Source organism: Myotis myotis, unplaced genomic scaffold (genome assembly GCF_014108235.1).
Source record: "Myotis myotis isolate mMyoMyo1 unplaced genomic scaffold, mMyoMyo1.p scaffold_m19_p_14, whole genome shotgun sequence".
NCBI classification, from domain to species: domain Eukaryota; kingdom Metazoa; phylum Chordata; class Mammalia; order Chiroptera; family Vespertilionidae; genus Myotis; species Myotis myotis.
Window position 1 is genome coordinate 13,835,470 of NW_023416318.1, and position 23,928 is coordinate 13,859,397.

General features: G+C 42.3%; 1 protein-coding gene and 1 pseudogene across 6 annotated transcripts in view; one reads left to right on the forward strand and one right to left on the reverse strand.

Annotated features, from left to right (window-relative positions):
* Nucleotides 1-9,202, reverse strand: part of ANXA4 (annexin A4) — a 57,920-nt gene extending 48,718 nt beyond the window's left edge. The window contains exon 1 of one of the 6 annotated variants that reach the window (XM_036334254.1): nt 9,070-9,202. The gene's annotated coding sequence lies outside the window, so the exon portion shown is untranslated. The remainder of the gene's footprint in view (nt 1-9,069) is intronic. The other 5 variants (XM_036334257.1, XM_036334252.1, XM_036334255.1 and 2 more) reach the window with 5 other exon arrangements.
* On the forward strand, nt 6,296-6,461 carry LOC118669583 (annotated as a pseudogene).
* Nucleotides 9,203-23,928: the final 14,726 nt, after the last annotated feature.

Below are 23,928 nucleotides of genomic sequence, written 5' to 3' on the forward strand. Positions count from 1 at the left end.
TCCATTTCTTTCACCAGGTGGGGGAAGTTTTCTGTCATTATTTCTTCAAATAGGTTTTCAATATCTTGCTCTCTCTCATCTTCTGGCACCCCTATAATTCTGATGTTGGTACGCTTGAAGCTGTCCCAGAGGCTCCTTACACTATCCTCGCATTTTTGGATTCTTTTTTCATTTTGCTTTTCCGGTTGGGTGTTTTTTGCTTCCTCGCATTTCAAATCATTGACTTGATTCTTGCGCTCCTCTGGTCTGCTGTCGGGAGTCTGTATAATATTCGTTATTTCAGTCCGTGTATGCTTAATTTCTAGTTGGTTCCCCAATATAAGATCGAGGGTCTTATTAGTTTTCTTGTAGATCTCATTAAGTTTATCGGCGGCTTCTAAACAGTTCTTGAGAGACCTTAAAAGTGTGGTTCTGAACTCTATATCTTCCATTGACAATTTTGTCCTGTTTCTTTGTCTCCGCATTTTGTTATGCTTCCTTGGTGCACCCCCTAGTGGTCTTTGTTCGCAGTCTTATAGTTAAATCTTGATTGTTGTAGCTAATACCAGGGAGGGTTTGACCTCCAGGCCAAGTGGCTATCTCAATTGACGAATTAATGGATAAACAAAATGTGGAACATACGTACAATGATATACTAGTCAGCCTTAAAAAGGAAGGAATTTTTTAAAAATATTTTTATTGATTTCAGAGAAAGGAACCAAGAGGAAAAGAGAGAAACATCAGTGATGAGAGAGAATCATTGATCTGCTGCCTCCTGCATGCCCCCTACTGGGTATCAAGCCTGCAAGCCCTGGCATGTGCCCTGACAGGGAATCAAACTCTGACCTCCTGGTTCATGGGTCAACGCTCAACCACCGAGCCACACCAGCTGGGCAAGGAAGGAAATTTGACACATGCTACAACATGGATGAACCTTGAGGACATGATGCTAAGTGAGATACTTAGAGTAGGCAAACTCATAAAACAGAAAGTAGAATGGCAGTAGCAGGGGATGGAAGAAGGGGCTAATATAGAGTTACTAGTATATATGACTCTCTCTCTCTCTCTCTCTCCCTCCCTCCCTCCCTCTCTGAAGCCAATAAAAAATGTATTTTAAAAAAAGGTAGAGTTTCAGTTTCGTAAGATGGATGTTGGTGATGATTGCACAACAATGTAAATGTACTTAAAAATAATTAACTGTACACCTAACACTTAAGAACTGTACACTTAAAAATAGTTAATGTGGTAAATCTTATATGTATTTTACTGCAATTTGTAAAAGTAATTTTAAAAATGGGAACTCCTTTTTAAAAATGCTCATCAACAAAACAATAGGTTTTTTAAAAATAATAGGATTTGTAAAAAAATAAAATAAAAAAATGCTCATCAAACTAACTACTAACAATATGTGCATTTTATTGTATGTGAACTATGCCTCAATAAAAAGAGGCCAAGGTCTCAGCTTTGTAGGGTGACAGAGGCCTCTCAGGGGAAGCATGCTGCTGTTATCCTTCATTTAGCGATATCCACTCTAAGGTAAAAATCCAACTCAGTGGAGAATCTAAAAACCCATATATCTTTTGCACAGCATCCTGGGTAAAATCATATGTCCTCAGGTATAACAATTATTCAAAGAAAAAAAATTGTCCAGCATAGTTAGGCTTTCATCTTGTTTCCTGATTCATTTCCAGAGTTATTTTAGAATCAAGGGTCACTTAAATTCCATGTTCCTTCTTCAGAAATACCATAAGTAAATTACTCTAGGCAAGTCACAGTCTAATGGAGGGAACCCAGTTGATCATAAGCTACTGGCATTGATCTCCAGTTCTCGTCTGTGCTATTACCAGGAACTCTCATAGGTCCAACTGCACTTGCGTCACCTCTGGCCTGTCCCTATGAGTCACACTCTACAGGCTATCTTATCCTGAGGCTCAGATCCCAGGGTTGATAGCTTCTCTTGTCTCAGCAACCGGAAGCCTTAGGGATAAAACAAGAGGAGCGCCTTCGATGGAGCACCTGAGTTAAGGAACTATGAGGTGGACCTATTAATGACCCTAGTCACCCCCAAACCAGCCAAGAGGTGTTGAGGTAGATACCAGGGTGGTAGAATGAATACTGAAGCATCATTACATGTTGGCTCTTTGTATTCAAATAATTTTCTCATCAGGAAAAGAAAGAACCTTGAATTTAACATCTGGTCTTTTCTCTTATCATCTTTCCCAAAGAAACTAAAATCCACTGCATCTTTCTTTACAAAATCCTTGTGATGCAGAAAGGGAAGAGACAGACTAGACCCGAATAGAAAACTAAAGTATAGTTGTCTTCCCTTATCCGCGGTTTCACTTTCTGTGGTTTCAATTACCCATGGTCAACCACAGTCCAAAAACACTGAATGGAAAATTCCAGAAATAAACAATTAATAAGTTTTAAATTTCGTGCTGTTCTGAGTAGCAGGGTGAAATCTCGCACTGTCCCATTCTGTTCCACCCATGATGGGACTCGCCCCTATGTCCAGCAATATCCATGCTGTATACACTACCTGCCTGCTAGTCACTTAGTTGTTATCTTGGTTATCAGAGACAGAGAGAGCACATTCAGTATGTTACAACTGATTTTATTACAGTATGTTGTTATAATTGATCTATTTTATTATTAGTCATTGCTATTAATCTCTTACTGTGTCTAATTTACAAATGAAACCTTATTATAGGTATGCCTGTATAGGAAAACCCAGTGTACATCAGATTCAGTACTATGTGCAGTTTTAAGCATCACTGGGGTTCTTGGAACGTATCCCGCGTGTATATGGGGAGATACTGTGCAGGAGGGAAGGGATTTGCAGTGAGTCAGTGAGAAAGGCAGCCATGCAGCCAGGCTTCCTGTTGTCCTGCTAGGTCTTATTTGCCTGTAGGTAAGAAAACAGGTATTATGCAGTCTAGTCATTTCCCTACAACACCATTTCTGTTTGCCCCCGAGGGACACAAACACTGCCCAGGTGGATAGGAAAAGCAGCTGAATTGTCCTTCAGTGGGCCAGGGCAGCCTTAGAGATCTGGGAGTGAGCTAAGAATAAACACTGCTCTCAAATGTTCCATTTTATTCTGATGCCTCCTATGCCCTACAAATCTTCTAGCTTTGTGGGCAACTCCCCCTGCCCTGGTTCAGCCACTCCTTCAGTGGGCCAGGGCAGGGTTCTAGTTCCAAATCTTTCCAGAATCCAAGTTGACCCTGGCAGAAGAATACAAAAACACAACTGTTAAAAATCTTCCACAGGGGATTTCTGATTCACATAAGGAACTTGCTATTTCTGATGCAGCCTCTCCCGAATTCTCATTAAAAACCTCATGAAGGCCTGGCCTGGCCAGTGTGACTCATTGGATTGAGCACCCTTCCTTGTACCAAGAGGGCAACAGCCCAGGTTGCGGGCTCTGTCTCTGGTGGGAGTGTGCAGAAGGCTGCCGATCAATGTTTCTATCTCTCTCCCCCTCTCTCTTACTCTCTTTTAAAAATAAATAAACATATATATATTTTTTAAAACCTCATGAAGGTATGGGAAGACAAAGGAAGAAACTCAGGACAAAACCAAAACACTAGGACTGCCATGAGATAAGTTAGAAGATGAGAGGAACTGAAATTAACTTAAGGCAGATGGAGTGTGTAGTGTAGTAGTTGAGTGGATGCTGAAGCATAATTGCATGTTGGCTCTTTGTATTCAAATGAGAACGTATATGATCATACATTAAGTTTGAAGGTGGAAAATTTGATAATTATTCATTCTTCATCTCTGTTTCATTCTTCTTCTTTACAATGTTAAAATGGGCAGGTGATATTGGTAACTCTTTTCCTGTGTATTCTTTCAGAAGTAGTTAATGTATTAACACGTATATAAGAATATAGATGGCCTCTGTCATTCTTATCTACAGAAATGGTAGCTTACCAGGAAAACCTATATTTTGCTTTTTTAAGAAAAAAAGTATCTTTGATATCATCTTATATCTATTTCTATCAGTCTGCGTTACTTTTTTTTAAAGCCTTACTCAAGGATATGTTTTTTAAGAGAGAGAGAGGGAGAGAGAAAGAAATATCCATGTGAAAGAAAAACATCAATTGGTTATCGCCTGTATGTGCCCTGACCGAGGATTGAACCCACAATCTCCTTATGTGCCCTGACCAGGAATCAAACCCACAACCCTTTGGTGTATGGGACAACACTCCAACCATCTGAACCACCCAGCCAGAGCAATCTGTATTACTTTTTAAAAGCTGCATAATATTGCTTTGCATGGATAGTCCATAATTTAATCAGTCTCTTACTGATAGACATTTAGGCCATTGATAACCTTTTATTGCTACAAAAGAGGCTGCAATGCATATACCCTTGTAAACATGCCTCTACACACATGCCCAAGTACATCTTTGGAATAAATTCCTAGAATTCAAATTGCTGGAACAAAGGTAAATCCTTTTTTTTTTTTTTTTTTTTTTTTACAAACATTGCCCAATTTCAGGGCTTTTTTTTGTTGTTGTTATCAAATGATCTTAGCTAAAACACCCATATCAAATGATCTTTAATTGAAATATTCTCCTTTGTAGTTCCTTTTGTTGATGTTTTGATGTTGTTGTTGCTGTGTTGTTGTTGTTAATCCTCACCCAAGGATATTTTTTTTCCATTGATTTTTGAGAGAATTGAAGGGAGGGAGGGAGAGAGGTGTGGGGAGAGAGAGAGAGAGAAACATCAATGTGAGACACATTGCGTGGTTGCCTCCTGCATGTGCCCTGACCGGGGCAGGGAATTGAACCTGCAACCCAGGTATGTGCCCTTGATTGAGAATTGAACCCACAACCCTTTGATGCGTGGGCTGGTGTTCTAACCACTGAGAAACACTAGCCAGGGCTCCTTTGTAGTTCTTAACTAGCAGGGCATTCCACTGCACTACTGCTGATTTGTTGATGTCATCTATGATGTCATGAGGGTGGCAGCCATCAATATTGCAGCTCACAGACTGGGCAATCCAGGGCAATTCTTAACTTAATGTCTATATACCTACTAGGTGTCTGTGACTGGGTTTAGAAGGGTGTCTGTAAACCCCCTGAAACTATGAAAAATGTCAAATGTGTGTTTTTCTCGAGACAGTATTCATAGCTTTAATCCGATTCTCAAAGGGGTCTGTGACTCTAACAAGGATAAGAACCAGTGAGTCAACAAGTCCTTGTACAGCATCAAAAAGCAACTGTAGCAGAAGCTGAAGCTAAGCAGGGCCCAGGGAATGCTTTCCTGAGCTCCCTGGAGGAGTGAGGGGGGGATGCTTGAGGCTGATTATTATCACTGGGCTTGTACCTATAATGGACCTCCTCCAAGGAAAATGGCTCAATTACACGTAAGTGAGGAACCTTGCTCCCAATCACCACAGGGCCCCTCTACATTACTTTCTGCTAGTAACTTACTATTACCTCTTGGAAGTGGAAAGGTGAGTGCCCTAAACCAAAGTTTCGAATCCATAGTGATTCTTTGGCCATTCATGGGGATCCCTGCTCTGTGACAAGTCAGGCTACTCATGCTGCCTTATGTCTAGGCCTTAAAGGGTTAATGGTGTTGAGGAAGAAAGTTAAAGGTCTTTTCCAGAGTAATTTACATTCTGGCATTTAGCTGCAATTTATGTCTGCTGGTGATTATAGATAAAAGATTCACTGTGGTATTCATGTCTAGCAGTCCAGACCAAGAAGTGATATGGCAATTTCCTGACCTCAGACATCTTGAGCCTTTCAAAAGAATTCTTCAGAGTGGTGGTTCAGGTTTCCATAGCAAACACTTTCAGTCTAGTTCAAACACAACTGGACACCAACAACTTACTCTCATAAAACCAACAAGAGGCCTTAATAGAAATCCTAAATTCCTGGAGAAATTAAACTTTATTTTTATTTGTTTGATTTGCATATACTGTGAAATGATTACCACAATAGGTTCTGCCAATACCCATCACCTCAGATATAATAAAAAGAAGAGAAGAAATACGTTTCTCCACATGAAGAGAACTCAGGATTTACTCTCTTAACATCTTTCTTATATATCATAGAGCAGTGTTAACAATCTTTATCACATTGTACATTACATCCCTAGCCCTATTTATCTGAGAGAAATTAGTGTTAATATAGTAACCCATCTCAGTTTCAACTTTGTTTATTTTAAAATAAGCAAAAAAACTTGTTGGAAATCTATATTGGTCTAGAGGTGTTGGGCACTGTAAAACTATGGGGTGAATTTGATGTGATAGGTATAATAAAGAGGTATAATAAAAAGGGAGAATGGGGACAATTTCAGCCTTGAGCAATGGCAATATCATAGCCAATGAGGTTTATTTGAGGTGTGATTAATGCTCATTGAGAATGGGGCCAATTTCAGCATTTACCACGTTATCTACAGTTCATAGCATAATAACAGGCCTATCGTTTCATTAATGCTATATTTGTCAAACATGCACATATTCATAAAATGGTTAGAAGCATGCTTCTAAAACTTAGTTTATCAAAGCAAGGTCCAAGGAACACCTGAATTACAATCATCCAGGGAGCCTCCTAAATAGGCAGATCTCTGGGTCCTACCCTGTCATACTAGATATGAATGTTTAGGAGAGCGGCAAAAATCTGCATGTTGTGCAAGCGTCCTGGGGGATGTACCTGCAGCTTGGAAACCATGGCTTTAGAAGTCGTCTTAGGTTAGCCTTCTACCTTTCACAGCTCTATTAGAAAGGGCCTGTGAATACCTCTGCCTAGATACCTCTGGTGAGAGAGTTCTCACCAACTCCAAGCCCACCCAGCCTACGGGTTTCAAAAATCACTTCCTTAAATTTAACCAGAAGCTACCACCCAAAAAACACCTACCCAGCTCTGCCCAGCGCCACACAGAGTGAGTTGATTTCCTCATCCACATGCCAAGCCCCTCAAGCATGTAGGGCTATTAACATGTGTCCCCACACCCACCTCAGTCTACCCACTCTAGTGGAAACAGCTCTAGTTCTTTTAACCATATTAAAAGATATGGTTGACAAAAGGAAAGTTAAAGAGGAAGAGAAAGATATTTGGTCAAGATTTAGTTAATAAGCCAGGAAGCCACAAATCCAAACCTCAAGTCACTATGAACCAAGCGCTGATGGAGCCATAGTCGGGCAGAGACTAAATCTGTTTCCAGTAGCCTGACCCTGACCAAGGACCACAGCGTGGAGCCTTGGGATCCTCATCTATAAAACCAGGTTAAGCCGAAACCGGTTTGGCTCAGTGGATAGAGCGTCGGCCTGCGGACTGAGGGGTCCCAGGTTCGATTCTGGTCAAGGGCATGTGCCTGGGTTGCGGGCATATCCCCGGTGGGAGATGTGCAGGAGGCAGCTGATCGATGATTCTCTCTCATCGATGTTTCTAACTCTCTATCTCTCTCCCTTCCTCTCTGTAAAAAATCAATAAAATATAAAAAAAAACAAAAAAAAAAAAACCAGGTTAATAACCCCACCTCAGGCTGTATAATAAAGATTAAAATGAGCAACCTGGGTAACTGTTATTTAAAGTCCCTCCAGGAAAGACAATGGAGCACCTATCAAACTGCCTTCATAAGTAGCCCTAATTGCAGTGAAAGCAAACCCTCAAGGGCTAGATTTGGGCCAAATCACAGTCCAAAGCCTATGCTAAAATGTTTTGAAGTTTCTTGTTTTACATTAAAAAGGTGTCTACACTTTGAATTTTACTCCAAAATTTATCTGTGGTGTATAAAAAAATTTTTTTTAGCCTTAATATTTGGGTAAAATTGACACCCAAGGAAAATTCCCCCCCACTCCCCTTACTTATTCTGAAACTTTAGGTGATCCCTGGCATACCGTCTACCATCCCCAAGGCCTGCCATTCACCTCCATCTCCCTTGGAGAGGAGCAGGCTTAGTTTACAAGCAGATTAGCAAGATGAGGAAAACAAATGAGTGACCAGACATAAGCAAAGAAACAAGCCACAAGACATGAGTCTGGGGGTGACCAGGAGGCTCAGTCTTCAGATGCTGAGAGCTGGTGTGGTCCCACTTGACTTGAAATCGCTTTCAGAGAAAAATTATCCCTAACAAAGGCAAGAACACCTAGGAGGGAAATTCATTGACACCATTGAGTCAGTAGTTGTGTGTTTGTGCATGCTGCGTCTATGTGTGTATGTATGTATGTGCCCAAAGCAATAGAAATCTGGCCTAAGATGAATGTAGGGGATCTGGCCTTGGCCAGACAGGGCTTTGGGAAGTAAGCCGGCCTTGGGTGGCTACGGTTACCCATTTTCTAAATCCTGTCCCCTTCCTCTCCTGCTTGCTCTTCCACCTGTCTGCCATCTGAGAAGTCCCTGGCTTGGCTATCAATAGAGTTACTTGCAATGGAAGGAGGAGGTGGGTTTCTAGAATTGATGGACAATGGGATGGATCATTCAGAGGAGGGGGTCCTATCCATTCTTCCCACAAATGTTGGGAAGATAGTTGAAAAGCGATAATATCTTTGGTCCTCAAGTCTCCATCCAGCTGGCCAAAGCCACGACAAAGGAGTGAAACTGAACCGCTGGCAGATTAAACAATTATTATTATTATCTAATATAATAATAACAGATTCAATAATAATAACAATATTAGTTATAGAGTCCTATGTGCCAGGCATTGTGCTGAGGGCATTAGATACACAAGGAGAGAAAAGGTAAGAAAGTAGGAGAAAGTTTCTTAAAAGGATCAAGGAAAGAATTGAAAAGTAAAACTTGGGTGTCAGACTGAGTCAGCTCCAGGGAATATGAGCTCAGTCCTTCGTTTTTAATGCCCAAACCCGCACAGTGCCTGGCGCGTGAACGACTGGGGTCCAGAGCTGTGTGACCTGCTCTGGGGTCCTTCTGGGTAAAGGCCGCGTTTGTCCCCTGGGAGCGAGTCGGGGCCGGGCCTCCCGCTCCACCCAGCGCCGCCCGGGCCGCCGCCACTCGCCGGCGACGGGAACCCCCTCCTGAGCGCGGCGCAGGCCCGGCGTCCCCCCCAGGCGCTCAGGGGTCGCCGCGCCCCCTTCCCCGCGCGCAGGACCCCGGCCCGGGGTCCCCTTACCGATCGCGCCGAGACGGGGCTTCGCCTGTCCTCAGTGGCTACGGAGGTCACACCCTCGCCGGGGCTGGGCAGCCGGTCTTATTCCTGCGGACCCGCCCCACTTCAGGGTGGAGACTGAGCCCGAGTTCCTGGTTGTTCCTCGGCCCACGAGACCGGAAAATCGGCCGGGGCGAAGCGCACCGGAACCCCAGACTGGGACCGCGGGGGGCGTCACCAGGCGGGGGGCGGGGGGGGGTTTGCACCGGACACGTGCCTGCTCCCCAGGCATCGGCAGGTCCCACTCTCCCGGCACCGGATCGCCTAGCCCGCCCGGTACCATCCCGCCCCGCTCCTGCCCTGAAGAGTGGGAGCTCCCGTACCCTCCGCGCCTCCGGTGCCCGCGGGCCTCTGCGCTGCAGCCGGGAGTCACGCCGCGAGTCAACTGCACTTTCTCACTGCGGGGCTCACGCTGAGCCTGTGCCTGGAAAAGTGGAAAGTCACATCATTGCCCTCTTGCGCGTTAAAATATACAGTCCAAGAGTTCCTAGTAGTTCCACTTCCCTCTGGTGGAAAACTGAGTTCCTTTCCTTGGGGGGAGCCTTTGGAGACAGGAGTTAGCAGCAGCCCCAGATCTTTCCCCCTTCACCTGATCAGTGACCGGGTTTGGTACTGGCCTGCAGCTCCCGGGTGCTCCTTGTTTACAAGTTTAGTGTGTTCGTGTCGCCTCCCCGCCTGGACACAACAAGCCTTTGGGAGGCACTGAGTCGAAGTCTTTGCACCTGCGCCCGCCCAGTACCGTTTCTCTGCAAGCGCTGAGTGAATGCTTGCAGAATGAATGCGTTGAGTCTACAGGCAAATTCCGATTTTAACCAAGGGTAGGTAGCTTTGGGGGAGTGTGTTAACTATTCAACAGACCAAACTCCAAGCGGCTATGAGCACCCTTCAAGCTGGAGACAAAAAGTTAAGTGGTTTCATTTCAGATGTAGCTGAAGGATCAGACGGATGCCGATTCTAAACTTGGTTTTGCCCCCTTTTCTCTGCCTGCAAACTTAAAGTTTCTGAGCTGCTGTTTATGAACCAAGGAGGAAGCAAAATTAAAGAGACAAACAGTAGAAAAAGAATAAAAGATGGATAATTCATTTCCTCAGAGAGACTATTACATCCCTTTAAAAATAACAATTAGGGAAATGCTGTCATTACCTGCCTTTTCCATTCACAGTGCTCGCAGCTCACAGCTTCTCCTTTCTCCCCATAACTTCTCCCAGCCCAGGTTGGGAAGCCACAGTCAGAAGCTAACTTTTATGGGGTACACAAAGCCAGGAATAAACCTGGGACACCTTTCCTATTCCAGAGCTCCCACAGACTTAGGCTGAGACTAAATTTGAGCAGAGACCCTATCTTTGCTCCGCTTCTTCCTCTACTAGCACACTGTCCTACTTCTCGCAGTTTCTCTTGAGAATATCCCTTCGCTGAGGCACTTACCTGGGAGAATCCCTATCTCAGGCTCTGCTTGGAGGAACCTGACCGAAGACACAGTGTTTTAAAAATTAATGTAGCTGTTGAAATGAAACACTCAAAGGAGCCTTTAAATTAAAGATAGCAGAATGAACACACGCATTTGCTTCAACTCCCTCTGGAAATCCATCCAATAAAAGAGCAGTTTTGTTTTGTTTTGTTTTTAATCTCGCGAGGACAAGGAAACAAGAGAGGAAAAAATAACAAAATTCTAGAAACCTCGAAAGCAGAGTGGCAGGTGATAATGGACTTCCTCAGACCCGAGAACACTGACATCTAAACCAGGAGTAGGGAAAGCTGAGAAGCAACATGATATTGTAGAATTTCTCAGGATACGCAGGAATTTGCTGCATCAGGTACTTTTGAAAGTGGGTGTATAGTTAAGACTAAAAGCAGGAGGATTTTTTTTTTTTCTAAGTCTGTATAGGAAACTCTCAGACTCCTCCATCCCCTTTCCACACTGCACAGCTGCCATTGCCTCTCTCCTAATTGGGTGGAAAATTGGAAACATTCGCTGGAGGCGATAAAGCAGAGGATCTCCAATACGGGACATTTCAGTTATAAAGTGTTTTGGTTATCTAAGGCTGCCGAACAAACTATCCCAAAACCTAGTGACTTAAAACAATGACCATTTTGTTATGCCTCATGATTTTGGGGGTCTGAATTTGGACAGGGCTTGACTGGGCAATTCTTCTGTTCCATGTGGCATCAACAAAGGTCACTTGGTGGTCTTCAGCTGGCAGCTGGGCCAGCCTGGAGGATTCACTCACATATCTGGCACCCTGGCAAGGATAGCTGGAAGGCTGGTCTCAGCCAGCACTGTCAGCCAGACCTCCTACATGGGCTCCCTCCCCAAGGCAGTCTCAGGGTAATGGGGTTTCCTACACGAAGGCCCAGGGCTTCCACAGAGGATACTCCAAGAGACCCAGAAAGAAGTTACTGGGCTTATTATCTAGGCTTGGAAGTCCCTGAATGTTATTTCCGTTGCATCCTATAGGTCAGCGGTTCTCAACCTGTGGGTCGCGACCCCTTTGGCGGTCGAAGGACCTTTTCACAGGGGTCGCCTAAGACCATCCTGCATATCAGATATTTACATTATGATTCATAACAATAGCAACATTACAGTTATGAAGTAGCAACAAAAATAATTTTATGGTTGGGTCACAACATGAGGATCTGTATTTAAAGGGCCAGAAGGTTGAGAACCACTGCTATAGGTCATGCAAATCACTACGGCCAGCCCAAACTCCAGGGAAGGGCAATTAGGCTCTAACCCTGATGGGCGTGTTATTGGACAGGGACCACCCTGAGAGGGTCTGCTTCTGTCTGGCCCGTAGTGTTTGGGATCTGGACTTGGGGCAGGAAATATTTCACACCGGGAGTCCAGGTGATTTTGTGACTGCATTTATTAAAGTTGGGGACAATTAAATAAGGAAGAGCCTAGGATAGAAGAAGCATCAGGAGAAAGAGTAGGTGGGCTGCATCGGCTCTCTGAAAACGTTATGGGAAAGAAGTGAGCCAGGCAGGGCTGCTGTCAGCTCACTGGAGAGTCAGAGAAAAGGGGCCTTGGGACAGGTTCAGGGGTGAGCCCCAGATGAGCTGATGCTGCCCATTGCTCCCCTGGTTGCAAGTCTCCTGGGATCCCTTAGAATTTCGGAGAAACATGCCTGTGGGAGAAGAAGATGGGGAAAGGGAAGGTGTGGGTGTGCTCCCAGGAGGGAGAGCGGGTGCTGTGTCCTACGTCTTGAGGGCTTTAAAGGCTGGGAGTTTAGGGAAGGTTTTAGGAAGGATTCCAACAGAATATTCATCAGCTTTTCCAGGTATAAACTTTCAGAATAGTGGTCTCCACCGATTGGCCGGCTCCAGGACAGGGGGTCATTAATCATCACAGCTGGTCCTGGCCTCGCCTGCCTGGTTTTGCTGCTTTTTCTGGGCCTGGATCTGAAAAGCAACTGAGGCCTAGATGTTATCTCTAGGGAGGAAAGGTCAGGAGGGTCTAACCTGCATGACCATAGATGATATGCCAGGGGAGTAAAGGCCACCCTGGGGGCGAGGTCCAGCACCAGTTTTGCCCGTTGCTAGGCCCTGGGGGCTTTTGCCCCGGTGACCTGCATCTGGCTGTAAATTGCTCAGCCAGCTTGTTCAGCTCTTAGTTTCCCCACTCCACTTGTCAAGGAATGTTCCTAGCTTTGTTCTCTCCTGCCTCAGGGAGACTAACAAAAAGAAAATTGCTGCCAGCTTTAATCTACCACCCAAGACTAGGGGGGTGATATGAAACTGAAGATGTATGTGAAACTTAATATGATGAATATGGAGCTGCTCAGTTGTCTTCCCTTGGCAGCCAGGACACTGGCAGCTAGGGTGGGGAGTTATTCTTCTCTGGGGAGGAGTTAAAGATCTAAAGAGACAGTCATCATTACTCAGTGAAACTGGAGCAACCCTTTAGTGAACTCACTGTCGTTACGCCCCACCCACTCACACACGAGCAAAGCTTCCAGGCAGCACTTTATCATTTTATTTTATTTTTTAAAAACATGTCTTTATTGATTTCAGAGAGAGGAAGGGAGAGGGAGAAAGGAATAGAAACATCAGTGATGCCGAAACCGGTTTGGCTCGGTGGATAGAGCGTCGGCTTGCGGACTGAGGGGTCCCAGGTTCGATTCCGGTCAAGGGCATGTACCTGGGTTGCGGGCACATCCCCAGTGGGAGATGTGCAGGAGGCAGCTGATCAATGTTTCTCTCTCATCCATGTTTCTGACTCTCTATCTCTCTCCCTTCCTCTCTGTAAAAAATCAATAAAAAAAAAGAAAAAGAAAAAGAAACATCAGTGATGAGACAGAATCCATGGGGGACTGAGCCCGAAACCCGGGCGTGTGCCATGACCAGGAATTGAACCGTGACCTCCTAGTTCATGGGTTGACACTCAACCACTGAGCCACACCAGCCAGGTCTAGGCAGCATTTTAGATCTCACTCTTAGGTTTGCAAAGTAAAATACAGAACACTTAGTTAAATTAAAATTTCAGATAAACAACAAATAAATTTTTACTGAAGTATAAAACATTTATATACTAAATATTGCATGGGACAGACTTATACTACAAATTATTTGTTATTTATCTGAAATTTAAATTTAACTAGGTGTCCTATTTTGTTTTGCTAAACCTGGCACTTTTAAATAAGAGCAGAGAGCTGAAGGTCATCAGAATTTAAGGGAAAGTTTTGACATGAAACATAGAACAAAAAAAAAAAAAAGAAACTTGGAAGAAAGAGACTCTTTTTGGACAAAGAAATAATAAATTTATAAGAAATTGATAGGACAAAAAAAAAGTTAGTGGTCATTAGAATGGAGTCTAATTTTGGGTATTTATTAATGAGAAATTGAAACAAAGCATTAAATTAGAAAAGAGCAACAAGATTTGTTTATACAGATTGTTTTGGTTCTGAGTTATTTAACTCTAACAATTAGGGGTGTCTTCCCAGGTGTGGGGAGGACACCTTCTACGTGGGAGATTTAATTCCTGCACTCAAGGAGACAAGGGAGGGCCAAGGTGCCCTTCTGGCGCCGGCTGCTTGTCAAGTAACGTTAATTCGAAGAAATCAATATGCCATTGTGGGCTACTTTGGGGCAGCCTGTCTTGGGCACTGACATAAAAGATAAGAAAATTGGAAAGTCAGCTCAGGACATCTGGGAAACAGAGGAGAAAAAAAATCACTTAAATAATTCAATTATGCTCTTTTAGAACTAAAGGACATACATTTTCACATTGCAAGTGCTTGCTGAACCCAGCGCAATGGACAAAAACAGAACCACATCAAGGAACATCAAGATAAAATTTCAGAAGACTGAAGATACAGAGAAGATCTTAAAAGCACCCGGGGGGAGATGGGGGATGAGGTTTCATACAAAGAATCAAGAACCAGGTGGCATCCGATTTCTCCACAGCAACATGTGAAACTAGAAGACAATGCAATAAGTCCTTTACAATTCTAAGGGAAAATAATTTACAACACAGACTTTCAGACCCATCCAAACTATTGTTCAAGTGTGGGGGTAAATAAAGATATTTGCAGGCATGCAAGATTTTACAAAATATTTATCCCCTGTATCTTTTCTTATGAAGCTTTCAGATGGTGTGTTCAACCAAAACAAGGTTAAAAAAAGTGAATACCAGAATGGACAACTGAAAATCGGATGGTGGGGAAGGGTGGTTATTTAACACTGGATTTATTGATTTCTAGTTTTCCTTGACTGTAGAGTATAGCTAACATTTATATAAGCACTATGTGCCAGGCAGTATTCTAAGTGCTTTAGATATAATCAGTTAATCCTTGCAAGAGTTCTGTGAGTTAGATACTTGCATAGAATTGTGTGGGAGAGGAAGAAACTTTTTTCTACCCTCAAGGTTCTTCTGGCTGATTTGTTAATCAACTAGACATGAAACAGGTTAGCAAAATAACCAAATTTAATACATACATAGGCACGGAAACTTTGATATGAGTCAGAGACCCCTGCATGCACTCGAGTTTCAGAGATTAGAAAGGGGATCAGCTAAATGAAACATTCTGAGGTAGCGATAAGGTAAGATGCCTTGGGGGCTTTAAGAAGAGCAGGTAGTAAATAGAAGTTTGTCCTGCCCTATAGATAAGTCAAAAGAGGCAAAGGCCCCTATTAAAGTTCTTCCAGATAATCAAGGGAGGGGCAGATGTTTCTCTTGAGCCTTCAGCTAAAGTTGCCTTTAGCTCAAAACAATCTGCATACCATAGAGGCGCATCTTGGGTTACTTGTTCTGGACCCCCACATCGGTATCAATAGGTATTACTACTGATGATATACAATCATTTTTCATTGAACAGAATTGTATTAAACTTCCAATGGCAGATTGCATTTTCAAGACTGGTCTCACATGCTCTTGGAAAACTCTCCTCAAGTCAAGAGATGGCACCTCTGACCCTCTCTTTGAACTTGAGTGGGCTCTTTGGGGGAGCTTCTGGGACTATACAACGGAAGTAACTCTATGTGACTTTCAAGGCTGGGTGTTAAAAGGTGATACAGTTTCTATCTAGTTCTCTCACTCAGAACATATGCCTGTGGAGCCCTGAGCAGCCATGTAATAAGTTCGGCTGCCCTGAAGCCATCGTGCTGTGGAGACCACATGGACAGACCACATGAAGATAGAGTTGGAGGGGCCCTTGCTGTTCCAGACCCAGCAGTTTAAACTTGCCCAGTTCCAGTGCCAGACATGTGAATGAGGAAGCCTTCAAGATGACTCCAGCATTGTCTGTCTCGCTGCAGCCAACTGAGTGAACCTGAGTGAGAAGTATATACTGAGCCCAGTCAATCACCAGGATCATGAGAGATAACAGTAGTGAATAATTGTTGTTCCATACCTCAAAATTTGGGTGTTATTTAATGAAGCAATAGATAACCAAGAACACTTTCAGATAAAAGTGTGTGTGGCCTGGTGGGAGTGGGGGGGGGAGGATGGGAGCGGGGGATAGGGGTGGGGGGGGGGGGGGAGGGGCGGGTAGCCCAGACTTCTGAATCTTCCTTCCCAGTACTCATTGAGATGGCCCATGGCATGTGAAGAAGGGGAATGCTTACCTTGATTGGCAAGCTCCTCTCTGAAGATGTCAATCTTAGGAGGATAGCCAGGCCACTGGCCATGAAGGATGTGAGGATGAAGGCCAAATAACCTTCGGCCACTCGGGACAGTGGCTTTGGAAAACATTGAGAAGAAAGCCTGCAAGGGTGACGCTCAGTGCCAGATGGCTCCTCCGCAATCCTTTTAGGCTGCTGGAAGGTAATCAATTCTTTAGTCTAAGATGCGAGAAGATTCTAATAGCATCCAAATAGGCAGGCTGGGAGCCAAGAAGAATGAGCTCATCCTGTTGGGGAACAAATGCAAAGTGTGGATAAAACTTTTAACTTTCAAGGATGACTAAGCATAAAAAGTGTACAGAAGTATAAAAAATTCTGGAACATAGAAAAGAAAACAGTACGTAAGAGTCAGAGGAAGAAACTATCTTTTTCCTTTAAGTTTCATAATATGAAGCAGAAGTAAATTTTAAGCTGTCTCTGCTGCGTCTTTGATAGATGAAACAGACAAAAAAAGAAGTAATCTGAATAATATTGTTCATGAGGTAGAATTAATAGTTATGAACTGGACCAGACTCCATATTCTACAGAGAAAGCACCTTCTTTTCAGTCATTTACTGAATATAGGGTGGGGCAAAAGTAGGTTTACAGTTGTTCATATGGAAAATAATACAATCATCAATAAGTAATAATAGAAGAAATAACTTTTGTGTACTCACAACTGTAAACCTACTTTTGCCCAACCCTGTATTTATAAAAACTGACAAATATTTATTTGCAAAGAAAACTTGGCTAAATTCCAAAATAAAAATGGGGTTTGAATCCCAGCTTTACCATTTATTAGCTCACAAGCTTAAGAAAGTAATTAATCTTGTCTGTGCCTCAGTAGAAAACTGTAGTATGGGGGTAATGAGAGTGCCTACACATCATAAGTGCTATGTTATAAAATTAAGTGACTTAATATAGATAAAAATTATTTGAAGAGTTCTTGGCTTACTGTATGCTCTGTATACCAATAGTGTTGGCTGTTTTTCTGATCACAATGAAATAAAATTAAAATTCAATAATAAAACTTTTAACCAATCACTCCTTTCCCCAATCATAGTATTTGCTATCACCTGATCATGTAAATGTCACGTTTAGGGGCTTTATAGGAAACTAATTTTGACACTATCCTTCAATATGTTTCTCCATTGTCTTGTTCCTTTGTAGTTTAATCTAGTTCTTCTCACTAGAAAAATTTAAGATTTCCTTTTTCCCTTGAAGAACGTGTTTAGGAGTGGAACCTGTTTCGCTAGTCTTGGTTGGCAACTCTGAAGATTTGAATCTTTTCAGAACTCAGAAATGCTCTTCTATGACCTCTCTTCCATTATCTCCATTTTTGTTGTTGTTGTTCTGGGATTTCTATTTGATACCGAGGAAACTTTTGACTTTAGCCTCCATATAACTTAACCTTGCTTTTGTTGGTTGTTTTTGTTTTAGACCTTTAGCCCTGAGTTTAAAAGAATCCTTAGGATTAATCTTACAAGTTTATTAATTCTATTTTCAGTTGTGTCCCATTCTATTCGGCTCATCTACCAAATTTTTAAAAATATAGCTTAAAAAAATCAAAGTTACAAATGCACATCATTTCAAGAGAAAGATAGTGCTACAAATCTTGTTACAAAACAAACAGCAGTTTTCCATCTCCTTTTTCTCCCCCATCTTTCTGCCGGGCAACTAGTGTTGCTTCAGGCACAAATCCAATGATTTCTGAAGTTATACAAAAGGGCACCAGAATCCCAAGTTGCAGCAGCGTATTAAGCTTGCTTAAAAAAAAAAAAATCAAAAAAAAAAAATCCATGAATGTTTGCAAGAGGGATTCTCATGAAGAACCTGTGTTTTCCAATCTGCTAAATCGAGAGTGAGGGGGAAACAGTAAGAAGGAGGTCTACAGGGAGACAGGTCTGTTTGGGGACAGACCCTCCCTGGGCCCAGTGGTAGTGACAGTTCTACCTCTATTAGCACTTGCCTTCCCCTTTCCCCACCTCCTCAAACCCGAGTCAGGAGATCACTGTCTCCCGACCTGGGCTGCTAAGGAATTTAGGCACAGCATGGCAACAAGCAAGGCAAATGCCGGAGATTAGCACAAACTTTTGTTTTGGGTCCTCTTCTGGTACTGTGGTCATCTTTATTCATTGAACTTCATTGGTGTTTGGAAAGAACCACTGCCCAGTGTGTCTGACTTTTAGATAATAGGATCTCAGAACTTTAGGTTTGCCTGACACACATATTGAGCAAAGACAATGAATCCCCTATAGCCTGAACCTCATTCCCCATCCGGTGGTAGACTAATATTCTGGATATATATGGGAGAAAAAGCAGTAGCATTTGCTATTGAACACAGGGAGGTGAATAATTTGCATTCTAGCAATATAAACTGCAGCATAGTTTGATTGTCAAATAGCAATGCATTAGCAGATCACTGCCTCTGGGGGAAGTGCCCATCCCCACCCCTCATCCTACTCAGAGGCATAGTCACTGACCAGAAGGTATTTTTTTCCTTCAAGATTGTTAACTTTTTTTTTTTTGCCCTGGCTGGTGTTGCTCAATGGTTGGAGCGCTGACCCGGGCACTGAAGGGTCACAGGTTCATTTCCCTGGTCAAGGGAATGTACCTGGGTTGCAGGTTCCATCTCTGGCCCCAGCAGGATGTGTGCAGGAGGCAACCAATCAATGTGTTTCTCTCACATCTCTCTGTCTCTCTCCCTTCCCCTTCCACTCTCCCTAAAAAGCAATGGAAAACATATCCTTGGGTGAGGGTTAACAACAACAAAAAAGATTGTTGACTTTCGTAAACATCTGCTGTTCTAGCTTGTACCTTTCCTGCTGCTGTCCTGCCGCTCACATATATGCCTTGTGAAATCAACCCAAGATTATGAAAATTAGTTCTGGTCATAGGAATCAACATGGTCTCATTTGTTGTCACAAATACTCCAGATGACATGGGCAGCCCTGAAGTGACCATAGGTAAGTTAGCAATCACAAAATCACAGCAGCTGCTAATAGTATAGGGTGAGAGATAGCACGATCACCCATCTTTCTCATATACAATATTTTATGTAGGGGCTTTTAGCTTGAATTAGATTGTGGCTACCACGGGGCTCAGGTAAGTCCGGGTAGGTGTGGCAAATTGTTAGTAGGCCTCTGATGACTACAGGTAAGTTGTGAATTTGAAAGTAGACAACGACATGGTGGCTGTTGGCTCCTCTGAATGTCGCAGGGTCAGCACCTCAAACCCGTCTATCTAAGGGGCAGGTCTTGGGACATTTTGATAGAGACACAGTTTTCCTTATCCAAACTACATCATCACTCCAGGATAGAGAAAACACTCCGTGGTATTATGGTGCCTCCTCCCCTTCCTACCTTGCCCGCAGGCCTTGCTAAGGAGTCACTGCCAAGCAATTCCTAAGCAGCAGATTACTGCAGCTGCTAGGTCAGCTCAGCACACTTCTATAGATTCAGCCAGTAGGGAGACAACAAGCCCAAATGGAATTACACAGTTTGTTACCTGGTGCAGCAGGCAGCTAAGGTTCACTTTTGCCTCCAAGTCCCATAGGGGCAATGTAGGGGCAGGTCCTGGTAGATACTGAGCACACTATGATCTGTGTCACAGCTGAGGAGCCTTAGGAAACCCCTAAACTTATTAGGGCATTGCTAACAAAACTGACCATTCCCCCCCCAGAGAGAGGTTTTATATGTTATCACTCTGGAATGTAAGCAAATCTGTAGGGAAATAAGGCCAAGCTTTACTATCCTGGAATACCTACAGGGAGGGACAGCTCCAAATCCCTCTACAGGGAGTCGTTGTTTTTATCTTTCCAAGGCTGTCTGTTATGCAAACATCCTTGAACAAAATTGTCAATCCAAAACTCATGGAGAATTATGTCTCAACAATTATAACATCCTTTTTATAAACTTCTGAAAATGTTGTTTCATTTACACCCCAACAGTAAAGAATAAGTTTAATAAGATAAAAATGTCACTCTAGCTTTGGCCGGTGTGGTTCAGTTGGTTGGAGCATCATCCCCTATAGTGGTCGGCAAACTCATTAGTCAACAGAGCCAAATATCAACAGTACAACGATTGAAATTTCTTTTGAGAGCCAAATTTTTTAAACTTAAACTATATAGGTAGGTACATTGTTATTAACTTAATTAGGGTACTCCTAAGGCTTAGGAAGAGCCACACTCAAGGGGCCAAAGAGCCGCAGTTTGCCAACCACGGCCCTATACCAAAAGGTTGCAAGTTTGATTCCCAGTCGGGACACATGCCTAGGTTTTGGGTTCAATCTCTGGTCTGGCACAAATGGGAAGGCTACTCACTGAGGTTTCATTCTCCTCTTTCTCTCTCTCCCTGTTTCTAAAATCAACAAGCATGTCCTCTGGTGAGGACATTACTAGTAAAAAAAGTCACACCCTGGCTGGTTTTGCTCAGCAGTTAGAGTGTAGGCCTTGAGACTGAAGGGTCGTAGGTTCAATTCCCAGCCAAGAGCACATACCTTGGTTGCAGGTTCCACCCCGCCCCTGTTGTGGCACATACAGGAGGCAACCAATCAATGTGTCTCTTTCACATCAATGTTTTTTCCTCCCCCTCCCCCCTGCCGCTTCTCCCTTCTTTCCCCTCCCTCTAAAAAAATCAATAGAAAAAAATATCCTTTTAATATGGATTAAAAAATTTTTTTAAAAAGTCACTGTGGATCACTATGCCACATGAAATACAAAAATCCATAAATAACATATATAAAAGAATGACTATGAAGAGACATTTTTCTAGAAATTCTTAACTGAAGTTTCTTGAAAGGAGCATTATGACATTTTGGAGTGGATAATTATTTGTTGTGGGAGACTGTTCTGGGCATAGTAGGATGTTTAGCAGCATCACAGCCTTGACCCACTGGCTGTCAGTAGCCCTCCCCCCAGTGTGACAACCAAATTGCCAAAGATGTTCTGGGAGCAAAATCACCTCCCATTGAGAGCTCCTGCTCTTCTCATGTAGTCCTATTTTAAAAATAAATTCTCAAACATCAAGTAACTCAGGAATAAATCAATGAAAACTGTATAAGACAACTACACTGAAAACTATAAAACATTACTGAGAGGAATAAAGATCTAATTAAAGGGAGGGAAGAAGTAGGGTCATAATTGGAATTTGATATTGTAAATATGTAATGCTCCCAAATTCATCTACAGATTCAACACAATTTAAATCATCCCATCAAGGGTTTATGATATGCGTATGGAAATTAACAAACTGATTCTAAAATGTAGACTGAATAGCAAGGGGCCAAAAATAGCCAACTCTATCTTAAAGGAGAAGATCAAAGCAGAAATAGAAAGACATCAATATTTAATAATATGGCCCTTATGTCAGTATGGTACTCCCACAAAGATAGATATATAGACAAATGGAACAGGAGAGAGAGGACAGAAACAGCCCTTCACCCATGCACTCACTAGATTTATGGCAAAGGTGGCAGTGCAGCGGAGAAAGGATGGATGTTTCCATAAATGGTGCTAGGTCAATTTAATATCATATGAAAAAATAATGAATTTCATAAATATATAAGTCAAACCATCATGTTGTATGCCTTAAACTTATACAGTGATTTATGTCAATTATGTCTCAATAAAATTGGAAAAATAATGAATCTTGATACTTACCTTGAAGAGAGTCAATTGCAGATGGATTGTAATTTCCATGAAAGGAAAAACAATAAAGCTTTTAGAAGAAGAAATAAGCAAATGTCATCATGACCTTGAGATAGGTAAAGCTTTCTTTAAAAATATATATATATTTATATATATACACATATATTTTTTAATTTCAGAGAGGAAGAGAGGAGGAGAGAGAGATAGAAACATCAATGATGAGAGAGAATCATTGATCAGCTGCCTCCTGCCCACCCCCTACTGGGAATCGAGCCTGGGCTTGTGCCCTGACCAGGAATCCAGCCTCAACCTCCTGGTTCATAGGTGGATGCTCAACCACTGAACCACACCAGCTGGCTCTTTCTTTTCTTGATCAAACAACAAATGTTTATTAAACACCAACTGAGTCAAAGGCATTATGCGCACTGTTTTTATGTTTACATGACTTTGGAACTGCCTCATATATATATTTTTGGATTGCCTTTATGGTAGAATACTTTCTGACATCTCAGTGTAAGCTCTTCCTCTACTAAAAATTCTAAGTTACCTCTGGGGTAGACCTCTGGCCAGCTTAATCTAAATCTTAGCATGTAAGTTTTTACTAGCTTCTACCCCAGTAGCTAAAATGTCTTGGCATCTCACTTTCCGTTTTGTAACCTACAGATCACAGAGAAATTTCAGAGAAATTTCATTCCTTCTTTCCTGCAAAATATTAAGAGAACTGATTTCTGAGGAAGAAGTAAAGATTTCTTAAACAGGACTCAAATAGTGGTAACCACAAGGGAAAAAATGATAAACTTAATTATATTAATCTTAAAAATTTCTGTTCATCAAAAGACATGAAATCGAACAGACTGTCAAACTACAGCGGGAAGGCTGGGGAGGGTTGGGGGGGAGGGGGTGGGTAAGAGATCAACCGAAGGACTTGTATGCATGCATATAAGCATAACCAATGGACACAAGACACTGGGGGGTATGGGAAGCTAGGGGAAGGTCAAGGGGAGAAAAAAAAAAGGAGACACATAATACTCTTTGTAATACTTTAAGCAATAAAACAATTGAAAAAAAAAAAAGGCATGAAGAGAGTGAAAAAGCAAGCCTGCTGGTGTAGCTCAGTAGTTGAGTGTCGACCTATGAACCAGGAGGTCACAGTTTGATTCCTGGTCAGGGAATATGCCCAGGTTGCAAGCGCTCGATTACTGGCGAGGGGTGTGCAGGAGGCAGCTGATCAATGATTCTCTCTCATCACTGATGTTTCTATCTCTTTCTCCCTTTCCCTTCCTCTCTGAAATCAATAAATCTATCTATCTTTTTTAAAGCAAGCCTTTAGAGTAGGGTAAGATATTTACAATACATCTATAAAAAAGTGGACTAATAAGAATATATAAGTAATACTATACATTAAAAACATTGTAGATCAAAAGAATGACAAGAACTAGGATATTTACATATAGCTTTAAGAGGTATTTACTAACAACAAAGTGGGAAAAGTAACTTCACAATGGAGACACCTGGCAGTCACTACCTTAACCAAGTGACCAAAGTTGGCATCACCACTGATGAGACATACTGACGCCAAGTTCTTCGTGCTATCATGCACTAGGATACAACATCACTCCTTCACAGACGCATACCTTGAATGAATCTTGAGGGAACATTAAACAAATACAACCTGAGGGCATTTTACAAAATAACTGGCCAGTACTCTTTGAAAGTGTTAAAGTAATTAAGACAATGTAAGAGTGAAGAAGACTACTCCAGATTAATGGAGACTAAGGAAACATAGTAACTAAAAAACATGTGTAACCCTGGATTGAATCGTGATCCAGAAAAAGACATGAGTGAGACAATTGGTAAAGTTTTAATGAGGTCTGTAGATGAGTACTAATGTTACTTTCTTGATTTTCATAACTGGACTACAGTTATACAAGATATCAAGATATGAAGCTGGGTGAAAGGAATTGGAATTTTTTGGTACTATTTTTGCCAAAGTCTAAAATTATTTCAAGATGAAAATTAATAATTAAAAACTTTTGTTAAGTGCCTTCTCAAATGTTTTGCAGAAACTTGGCAGAAGA